Genomic DNA, 12694 nt, shown 5'->3' on the forward strand with positions numbered 1-12694 from the left:
TTATGATGTGTTTACGGAGTTATGATGTGTTTATGGCGCCAAGGATGGTATGTGGCGACCTTATTCACCGAGTCCCATAATGGGCCGGATATGATATATGATATTGATATGTATGATTTTCATTTCATAAGGCAAGTGTATTGATGTTTTAAAAGTCATACGTGTTTCTGGTAATCTCTATTTCAGTTATGATCCTTTTTATTGTATTTCACGCTTTATATACTCAATACATATTCCGTACTGACCCCCTTTCTTCGGGGGGCTGCGTTTCATGCCCGCAGGTACAGATAGTCGGTTTGGTGACCCTTCAGTATAGGACTTCTACTCAGCTATCTTGGAGAGCTTCATTGTTCCGGAGCATAGACCTTTGGTACAGATCTTATGATATATATGTATATGTTTATCCAGGGGTACGGCGGGGCCCTGTCCCGTCATATTTCACTGTTAGTACTCTTAGAGGTCTGTAGACATATGTGTGGGTTGTGTATAATTTATGTTCAGCCGTGTCTATACGATGTGCTATGATATGATGTCCGTCTGTAGTGGCAGCCTTGTCGGCTTGCATATGACATGATATTGATGTGTAGTGGCAGCCTTGTCGGCTTGTGTATCATTTTTTATTTGATCAGTTGCGACTCCTCAGGAGACAGTTTATCTGAATATACATATATGATGATGTTATGAACCGTTGGAGTTCTTTTGCAAGTTTCCATATTGTTCATAGGTTCAGTTTGATTATATTTAACAGGTTCGTATACGGGTGTCCAGTTCGGGCACTAGTCATGGCCCACGGGGTAGGGTCGTGATATGTATATCATGTTAGGTTCATTTTTTGTCCGAGTATTCCTTATGCTCTATTCATATTATCTCATAACGGCCTTCTGGCCCACTTATGTATGTTAGTACAACTATGGATGTACGTTATGGTGTTGCCCGGCAAATAAGGCCAGTGTGCCCATTGTGGCCCTCCGGTTTGGGTCATAACAAACGTGGTATCAAAGAAGGTCGGTCCTTGGGATGTCTACAAGCCATGTCTAGTAGAGTCTTGTTTATGTGTGTGTTTTGCGCCACATATAAACATGAGGTTGCAGGGCATTTAGGATTGTTATCTTCTTTCATGATCTAGATTGTACGATAGAGTCAAGTCATAAGAAATGAAATTCTTAACCCTGACCTTTGTTTATTTTATAGTCAGGAGATGACTTCTACGGAAAATACTACAGATAATCTGAGAGAGGGAGCAAGTTACTCTATTGAGCTAGACCCATCTGAGGTTATATTTTCTATTGAGATGGACCCATCTGAGATGATTTCTTCTGTTGAGACGGACCGTCTGAGATGCGGGATGATTCACCAAGATGGGAGATTCCGACCCTGGTGGTATTAGAGGAGCCAGGAGAAGGAAGAGCTCCAGTAGCGCCAATTACCCTTGTGGATCCAGGTAAGCAAGAAATAAGGAGGGAAGCACAGGTGTTGACTAGATCAGTTGATCCCCAGACCCCGTATTATAATAGAGCGCCACAAGGAATGGGGTCTTCTAAGGAATTGAGAATTATATGCTCTTGGGAGTCAGTTAACTAGGACTCATCAACGTCTATAGTTTAAGAACAAGATGAGGGTAGTGGTCAGACTATGAGAGTCGACATAGTTGGTACTTTCATAGGATTCCTGGGCGGTGATAGATAGCAAGTAGAAGCACAATATGTTGGAGGACTTCCGTAACCTATGTTAGATCGGTTTGTGCTAGATCAGGGCTCCAGGGTAAGGCCATGGCAAGATTCATATGCATCGGGATCCTATGATTAGGGTGACTTATGATGGAAGCTATATTTACCATTTTGATAAAATATATGTATGTACATGAGTGTGATCTTGAAATGTCATATGTTACTTTATAAAGATAGCTTTTAAAGCATTGTAGATGAGGCCCAAAAGAGGGAAAAGAGTAAAGCTAGAAAGAGAAACATAGATGGGACTTTCAATCGGATAATAATAAAAGATCACGTTTATGTTATGATTGGTTAGCAACCTTAGAGATTCTTGATTAATAAGGCAACGGTATGACTAAATAGAAGTTGTATTTTCTTATATGGAAAGATATGTGAAGGATACATATATGTTTTAGTATGACACTTAAGTTCTACTTATACGAATGGCCTATGAGCAAAAAGGTAAAACACAAATGATGGAATAGGAAAAGAATGTGGATTATAAGTATTGCGGTGCTTAATGTCCATGATGATACGATATGAAATTGCAAGATTCATGCAAAGGTATTTCTATTGTTTTGAGCATCAATGGGGTCAAAATGGTTAGAAAAGGAGAAGGACGGCATATGTTACTCAATGATTTATATATTCACGAAAGCCTTCTTAACCATAGTTCAATATCGGCAAAGATATCATGAAGTTATGTAAGTATATGGATATTATGATCATGAACTGTCACGGAGGAACGTATAAGGTGAAAGGTAAGTCTACGATGCAGAAAATATCATCTAGAATGTTTTACGACTAAGTATTATCGAGCAAGTAATGCAAGATTGAGTAACTAATGGAGAAAGCAAGAGATTCTCGGGGAAGGCCATTAAGAATAAGATAAGAGGCAAAAATATCATGAAAGATAGAAGTGGAATCCAAGAAGAATAGGAGGTGAATGAGCTTGAGATTACAAAGTGATGCAAGTTACGTTCTTCATTAAGAATAAACTAGTAACTTGAAAGAGACCTATCAGAAGGTCAAATTATTATGCATTTGCGAGGCGCCAACATCGATAGATGAATCAGGATGGACTTAAGCCAAGGTATTGAGGGGGGATCTTGTAATAGCTACTATTATAGTGATTGGATAAGTAAACTAGTAGAAGGAGAAGGACGATTAGTAGAAAGAGGACCAACGACAATTTATAAAGATCTCTTTGATGGAAGGCTAAGCCCGTTTAGGACCAGTATGGCTGTAAGAATATGTCACCTTCTATGTGTGTATGCACCTTGATAGATTGTCCTAGAAGACAAATGGTTACCCTTAGATCAATCACAAACTACCAAGAATATGTACCTACGGATAACGGAAAGACGAGTAGATTTTTTTAAACATAAGTATTGAACTACTTCCCTAAGGAGGGAAATATGAAATGATAAAGTATTAGGTCAGAAGTGTACCTTGTTTGATGACGAAAAGATAGAAAGATCGTGAAAGAAAGGGATTAGAAACCACCTTAAAGCGTGATGCATGAGTATAACGATAAGGAAAAGAGACAAATTGACGACGGACGCAGCCAAACACCTTATACATGGGAATATTAAATAGAATGATAGGCAAAAGTTGGGAGGTATATCTCTATAGGAAAATCCGCTTGAGTTTATAAGGTGAAAGCACAATGATAGGCCAACTTACGGAGAAATAGAGAAGGATTAATCGCGAAAGAACTCGGAGTCAAAGGCGAACTATGATAATATCAAGATGATATAGTTACTCTGAATTAGTCGTACCGACACGAGTCGAGGAATGGTCAAAATGGGAGCAATGACAGAGGGTAGTACAACTCTAAAACATTTGAATTAATCAATAATAGTGTCGACTTTGAGGGTAAGACGTGAACGTGATGAAAGGAGAAGGACGGAATGACAAAGAGCTAAAATAAAGTTAAGTCGGTATTATATATGGGTAGCGGAGTGAATGTGCAGCTCGAGAAGAAAGAATTGTAAAAGGAACTTCATCAATTGACTAGCTGGAGAGTCCGGTTGTTAGATTCATAAGATAGAGGCGTTGTGGTTCAGAATACTGCCGAATCATCTCTTTTAGCAGAAGTGAAAGAGCATCAGTTTGAGGACCCCATTTTAGGGGAATCAAAGAAGGTATTAAGAAGAAGAGCATCCCAGCCTTTGAACTTGAGGATCAAGGGGTCTTGAGATGTCAAGGCCGATTGTGTGTCCGGAATAACCACAACAAAATATGATAACATGGATGGTAAGGAAGCCAATAGATGATTCCTAGAACTTCATGTACAAGGAACCCAGAACGTAAGGAAGCTAGGATTGAATAATAAGTGAAATGGCATAGAATAGGCATGAATGAGGAATTGATGGCTATTAGCGGTAAAATCAAGGGTGAAGATAAGTGATTTTGCATAAGACGGCTTAGTTAAAGTAAAGTGAATTAAGATAAACCTAATGTATGTTAATTCGTAAAGCCGCAAGCAACCAAAATTGTAAGAGAAGTCCTTGGATGAGGTAGGACTACGTGTTGCAAAATAGTCTGACGCATGAAGATCCATTTAACCAGATGTAGAATTATAGAGTGTAATTGGACGAAAGCGATAACAACCCCAATATAGTATACGCTGGGAAATGCAGGAAGCGAGGACATAGTGACCCAGAATATAACGGAGTTACTTTTATAGCCAAGAAGGCAAGGATATTGACAGGAAAAATTTCGTCTAATCTAAAAAAGTGTTCAATAAAGGGATTAAAGTTGTTACAAGAGTAATAGACATCAGGACCGAAGACGTGTTTCTAGTATGATGGGGGAGGTGAGATAAGGATAGGATTGAGGTCCATTGTTCGGAGTATCAAAGGTATACCTTGATGACATTGACTTTGACCAGACAATGTGGAGAGAAGGGTTATAAAAGTTTACTCATGGGGAATTAACGCAGATTACGATGATCATGATATAGAGGTAGGGATCGATGGCCACGAATACAGAAAGTTTGGTCTTACAGAGGACATCATAAGGAGCTCAACAAGAACCGCCTACTTCACATGTTAAGTAACCAAAGGTTATACGAAATGTTAAGATGTAGAAAGCAGGTTGGATATATAATATAATGCCTTAGTTATGACTGTTAAAAGTGTTCAATTATGCAAACCTTTGTAGACCTTCCTCTCAAGAAAACTTTGATGCAACAAATTACTTATATCATAACTTTTCAGAGAGGTGGCTAAGTGAAATGTGCATGATGATCAGTAAGAATCCCAGACCTCACGAGGACATGAGAAGAATCCCATCTATCAAGTTAGAACCATCGTGTTATCTACACTATGAGTAACATGGGATAGCATTATAAATTTGATACGAAGAGGAATGAGGATTCTCTATCCGATAGCTTAAAGGACGAAATTGTTCTACCGAATGGATTACTAGACTAAAGCTAACAAAGAATTGAGGTATCAAGTAGAGAAAGAGTTAACACGTGAAGGCAGGGTATTCTTATGTGTGAAGGACTCAAGGGTATAACTAAGAATATATTAGGGTATATAAGGCTACGCCAAATCATTCGAGAATGAGGCAATATAGAGATCACCTCAGAGGTAGGATACGTTTACATGACAGTAACGTTTTGGTATTGAGGGAGTGAATTGAATAACATGTAGGTAATAAAAAGACATGTCATATGAGAAAATTTCAATGGTTGTACATAAATCCAAAAATTCATGGTACTACGGAAGGATTCTATGTTACCAGGAATAAAAACAAAACTGCATAAGAAACAAAAGGGGAAAGAAAGGTCAAATGTTCAAGAATAATTATAGCATTCACATATGAAAGAAATGGGATGATATCATGATCTAGCTAAGCATAATGAGTTAAAGGTCTCACGAATTTCAAGGAACAGAAGTTACCTCGATATGTCCCAACATTCAAGTACGAATATTTCTAAGGGAGGAAGGATGTTACACCTCATAAATTTTCACATCGTTTGTGTCAAAAGTAAAATAGCATAAGCTCGGAGAGGCCATGGAACCCATATAAGGTTAATAAATACATTTAACAAATGTTAAACATGTACCATAAAGTTTCAAGGTTAAACGAATCAAAGATGTTATAACCCATACTTTCGGGGTTAAACTAGGAGTGCTTAATATTCTAAGGAGGTCGTGTTTTAAGTTACTTGAATCATATAATATTTGTATGTTATGTTTTGAAGTGAATCAAGTTGTAAAATAAAAGTCGACGAAAAGTATCGCAAGTTATGTTCATAATTTTTGCTAAAATTTGGGTTTAATGTCACTAAGCTTTTCTCCCAATATACTTGGAGTTACGGGGTGTTCCACCCACCAAATTGAAGCTCTAAGAGTATAGTTTTCAATTCATTAAACCATTCGTCAATATGACATTGGTGTAGAGAGATATTTGCAGTTTTCCGAGACTGCGCCGGTAGCCCTGTTAGGACCCACTTGAGGCTGCCACCGACTTTGGCATTCTTAAAAGACGTTTTGGGACTTTTTTTCATTCATTTTTCAACAAAAATTTTCCCTAACCTTCTCCTAAGCTCTCTCAATAGTCCCTAAAGTTTTCAAGGGGAAAGCCAAGGGTTCATTACCAACTCCAACACCAAAAGCTAGCTAAAGTAAAGAATATCACATAAAGGATATTGTGAAGTGAACAAGGGTGGATGTGAGCTGAATCAAGTTTGGATTTAAAGCTGTAGCTACTGTGTAAGGTATGTATAACATTTTATTAGGTGTGCTTAAGGTCAATTACATGTTGGTTGTGTTATTTGAGTAAAAGACTATAAGATAGGACTTGAAAGGGCAAGAGATGTTGTTAACTTATGGTTGGACTGTTTTGATGCTTCATAAATGGCTTATTGTGACTAGAAATTATAGAAAATAAATTTATTATGGTATGCTTGTGGTTCTTATGCATGTCTATATGTTCATCAGGTGGATTGATAAAAGAAACACATGAAACTTGAGATTAAAAGTGAAGATTGAAGTATTAGGCGTGTGGGCTGTTTTGAAGGTTGTTTTTATGATGTTTTGGGCTGAAAAGATATGGTAAGCATAATTATGATGTCATAAATCTTGTAGACTGATTCATGGAAAAAGAAATGGGATTCAAATTATATTTTGTTATCGCAAAAATCGAGCTTGCCACTCAATATGGTTGTTGACGTGATCGGAAAGCTTATAATGAATTGTATTGTATTGTTATTGTTGGGTTGTTTGATGACCCTTAGTGTTATATGGGATGTAATATAAACAAGGGAGGTTTCATGACACGACTAGGGACCGCGACGGGTACTCGGGGCTAACCACCGAACACCACTCGTTCTATTACTCATCATACTCATTTAATGCTTTTTTATCAAATTTATACTCAAATCATAAGAAAATCATTTTCCATTTGAAAACATAAATACTTTTATATACATAAGCCTCTCAGCTATCAATGATAATATACACATATATACATATATACCGTAGTGACCTTGTGAGACCATATAACCCACACTGCACATCTATGAGCCTCTACTGGAATGCTAGACATAAGGACGGGACAGGACCCCATCGTGCCCAAAATATGCATATATATATATATATATATATATATATACAAAAGAATGATCAAGCACCTCCGGAACAATGGAGTGCGATCAATCAGCTAACAGCTCCTACGAGTCTGGATCAAGCTCACCTCCCTGTCTACCTGTGGGCATGAACACAGCGTACAAAGAAAACGGACGTCAGTACGAACATTGTACTGAGTATAAGAGGCATAAACAATAATAGTACGTCAAGGAGATAAAGGAAGCATCAATAAGGAAGCAACTGTATATGACTGTCACTTATAAAAGAAATAGCACATGCTGACTTACTTCATATCCATCATCATATCATATATGCATAAATGTATAAGCTGCTCGTCCATATAGGTACGGTGTGACAATGTATAAGCTGCCCGTCCATATAGGTACGGTGTGATAATAATAAACCTGCGTCCAGGCCTCCCGCGTCCGGGGTATAAGCTGCCCACTATAGTGGTGTGTATGTCTGCCCGTCCATATAGACACGGTGTAATATCATATCATCATATACTCATCGTAATTCAACATTTTCGTACATAGCATAGGCATATTATAACTTACTTTATTGATCATTTTATAGACCTATCATGACTTAGCATCATTATACATTTATCATTGAAACATACATTAGAACTTGAAGGCATCTATGGCTATGTCGGGGTGACATGAGGTCGTGAACCCCCGATTCCATTATGGAGCATTTATAAGTATTCTGCCTCACCTTGAAGGATATAATATGTAAGGTGAGTGTATACAATAAATGACATCATTAACTGTATGGTACTCTGCCTCACCTTGAAGGAAATAACATATAAGGTGAGTGGATACATTGAATGACTTCATTAGCCTTATGGTATTCTGCCTCACCTTGAAAGAAATAATGTGTGAGGTGAGTGTATACAACGTACGACATCATTAGCGTTATACGAATATCATATCATGAGCTCTAGAATATTTATACTCAACTCATCATCATCCTCATCGAATTCATAACACATCTCTTATCTCATTTGGCTATTCATGATCATAGACTCTTGGCTTTCCGGGATATAGAGAATTCATAGAGAAGAAGGAAAATCATACCATAGGATTCATGCCATAGAAAGAAATGACTAGCCTCACATACCTTTGTTGTTTAACTACTATATTGCTTGCTCGTTCTCCTTTAATGCTCACGTCTTTACCTTCAAAACAATTCGCATTAACATTAGCTAAGCGATTATAAGAACGTACTTACTGAAGCTAAGGAAAATTGGGTAGCATTTCCTTTGTTTATATGATTTCCTCCATATTCCATATCAACTCCCAAACATCCGTAACATCATTCATAATATCATAAGTAACAATCATCATATATCTACATTATCCACATTTCACAATTTCACTTCAATTTCCCCATAATCATGGTCATAATTCACTATTACGTTCTCTCACGTATAATGCTCATTCTATGTTCTAAATGTGTTACACCTTGAAATTTCCCCGCGAACGTACAGTGGATAGGATAACAGAGGGCATAGCGTGTACGATGTTTTAATAAGAAGGGAACGACGTTTGATGACCCTAAGTAAGATTCCAAAGGCAATTGCAATAAGAGATAGGTTATGCTCCATAATGACTAACTATAGGTTCTGAAAATGTGGAAAGTTGCAGATTTGCACTTTGGCCAGTTGATCGTAAAATGAAATACGGACCGTAAAGTAGTTTACGGTCCGTAAACTGCCATGTCGTATTTCAACTTCCAAAACTTCAACTTTTTGTCAAATGCTTGAATGGTTAAAGACGACTTGAAATACGGACCGTAAACTGAAATACGGCTCGCAAACTGTGTTTGTAAATCACCATGCCTCAGCCTGACTTTCTGGTTCTGTTATGATTAAATACGTCCCGTAAACTGGAATACGGACCATAAACTGAGTTTACGACCACTGTTGCACTTTCGATGACTGTTCATTTCAGATCAGATTTTGGGTTATTAAAAGGGGGACCAAGTTTATTATTTCATTTCCACATTTCACCCCTTCTCTCTAAAACTTCTCTCTACATTTATTCCACAAGAATTAAAGGATTATTAGTAATCAACAACATAAACCAAGTGAATCAAGTGTAAGAAAACCCATTAAAGATCATACAAGTCAAGAAATCTCATTGGAGATGAACTAGGGTTTTTGCTCAAGTGGAGTACTATCAACCAAGGCTTGTTCCTACGACATCTAAGGTAAGGTTTATGATATTTCTATGTTGTTTAAAGTATTTGAGAGTTGAAATACTTGGATTGTAGAAGGGTATAGAAAAATGGGTCATGAATGTGGAATAGTGCCATTTTGAGAAATAGCTTAACTTGAGTTACGATTATTGATGTGTTGTGATGTAAATATGTTATAAATGATGTTGAGAACATGAGATGAGCAATGTATGAGAATGGACGTCGTCGTGCATTATGGCCATGGATAATGTGGATGAATAATGACTATCGTTATAGTATTGTGAATGTATTATTGACGTTTGAGAGTTGATATACGCTATAGAGGAATGTCGTATAAATAGAGGAGACGTTGCCAGATTTTCTCTAGTTTTTGTCATGTATGCTAGCTATCGATTCTAATGATAGTATGACTTTAATGAAGGTAGAGACGTGAGCTTCGGAGGAGAACGTGCAAGTGTAGAATAGTTCAACGGAAAGGTATGTAAGGCTAACCCTTCTTTCATAAGGCATGGTTCTTTGGCCAAACGTCTAAATCTTCTATAAGACTATGATATCCTTTAAATGATTTGATCTTCCGAGCGTAAGCTCACGATTCTTGATAGGCCACGATTGTGCTAAGTTCCTCGTATGACGAGTAAGCCTATAAAGATAGATGTGATGAATGACGATAATAGTGACAATGATATGGAAGACGACTATGGTGGTAATAGCGATGACGATAACGATGCCGACGATGATAGCAATTATAATAGTAAAGACGCTTATGAGCTATTATGTATATGTATCTATGTATGACTATTATGGAACCCCGAGCTTATGAGGCCAGGTAGGATATGTAAATAAATATGTATATGATTATGTAATGCACGCACACCTCTGCAGATGGTACGGATAACCCTGACGCCTTGGTAGGGCCAGGTAGATATAACCCTGACGCCTTGGTAGGGCCAGGTAGATGTAACCCTGACGCCTTGGTAGGGCCAAGTATATGTAACCTTGAGCCTTGGTTGGCCAAGTATGTATGAAACACCGATCCTTCATGGTCAGGTATGCTATGTAAATGCTATGTATATGATATGATTATGTAGATGATATAGATACGAGTACGAATACGAATATGATACGATATGAATGTGAATAAGGGTATGTATACAAATATGAGTACAAATATGGAACGGATACGATTATGGATACGGATATGGATGTATGTGCACAAATACACATTAGAAATGGAAAGTTCCTATGAAAGGCAAGTAAATGCCTATGACGATGATATTACCATCTCCCATCTTGTGTTATTCCTCATGTTGTTCCTTATGCTTCTATATTTTGATTATGCTTTACATACTCAGTACAATCTTCGTACTGACGTCCTTTTGTTTGTGGACGCTGCGTCATGCCCGCAGGTGCACAGGGAGACAGGCTTGATCTATAGCTACATTCTCAGGGACTGCATAGCGGCGCTCCATTTCATTCGGAGCTATAGTTTTTGGGTACTTATTCTTCTGTGTACATAATTATGGGCATAGCGGGGTCCTGTCCCGCTTATGTGATATGACATACTCTCCTTAGAGGCTCGTAGACATGTGTACGTGGTTAGATGTGTTTGGCCTTGTCGGCCTATATTTTGTATATTATTTTGTTAGCCTTGTCGGCTCATGTACATTGACGTGGTATAGATGCCAATGATGATATAAAGGCATTGTTGTCCAATGGGACTAGTATGACTGATGAATAGAAATGTATGTTTAATTATGTGGCTCACCTAGATGTAAGTGTAAGTGCAAGCCAAGGGGTGCCCGGGTGGACTAGCACCGGGCGCTCGTCGCGGCCCCCTAGACGGGTCGTGATAAAATGTCATTCATAATCTACTTACAATCACAACATACCCATATTCATGATTCATTCCAAATTACTACTCAACAATAGCACTATTCCCATATTTATAACTCATTTTCTATATTCTTCCACAATCCAAGTGTTTCAACTTCTCAATATCTTAAACATCATTAAAATATCATAAAACTTACCTTAAATATTGTAGGAACAAGCCTTGAGTAGAAATACTCTTCTTGCACCAAAAACCCTAACTCACTTCCTTTGAAATTTCTTGGCTTAGATGACTTTAATGAGTTTCATACTCTTGATTCTTGTTGGTTTGATTAAGTTGATCATCAATTTGCTTTGAATTCTTGTGGATGAAATGTATGAAACCTTCTAGAGGTCTTGAGATATGAAGAAGTCTGTGTGAAATGAAATAAATGAAGTGGGAACACATTTATATAATCAGAACTTGTTCAGCTGGTCGGGGCTTCCACGGACACTTCCACGGTCCGTGGAATATTGTACAGCTCGTGAAATCAGTCGTGGTTCACCACCAGAAGACCATCATCTCTGCTGGGTATTCCACGGACCAATATACGGTCCGTGGAAGGTTTCACGGTCCGTGAAAGGGGTCATGGAACTCATAGCTTTTTCTGAAGTTGTCTGCGTCGTTTTGTTTGATCTCCAATCCTTATACAACCTTCTTAACACTTGTTTAATACTTCATTAATGATCTAAACATCCCGATGACTCATCCTCAAAACCATACCAACACTCTTTAACACAATAATTTACGGAACCTTTCCTAAACCTCACTTATACTCCACTTGTCCTTATCAATTCTTATTTCATCAATTCGTATAACTTCAAGATCTTAACGTACGCATTCTAAGACCATTAAACATTTGTCCTATAGTCTTAAGAACTTCATATGACCCTTAATCTCGCGTTGGTTCATTCACTATGCGACGACATGAAATTTCCAAGGTGTAACAGGAGGTGCTGCCATTTTTCTCGTAGGAAATATGGTTGTAACGACCCGTTTGGTCGTTATAGTGCTTGTGACCCTTTTACCCCCATTGACCCTTCCCTGAGTCGTGTTAGTATGATTTTAACCCGCGGGGATGGGTGACATGGTTGCCAAGATAATCGGGCTAGTTTTATGGCGACTTATGAGAATTAGACCTTTACAGTGAAAAACCTTTGACCGATATTTGACTTTTGGGTAGACGGACCTTTTTCGAAAACCCGTCAATTTCGTGAGGTCCGGAGGGTCGATTATGACTTGTTGGGAAGTTCAATTCGGTTCTCGAGGAACTCAAGAGCGTTTTGAGTTATTAGTTAGAAAGTTGA

The sequence above is a fragment of the Lycium barbarum genome, chromosome 6 (genome assembly GCF_019175385.1).
Source record: "Lycium barbarum isolate Lr01 chromosome 6, ASM1917538v2, whole genome shotgun sequence".
Lineage (NCBI taxonomy): Eukaryota > Viridiplantae > Streptophyta > Magnoliopsida > Solanales > Solanaceae > Lycium > Lycium barbarum.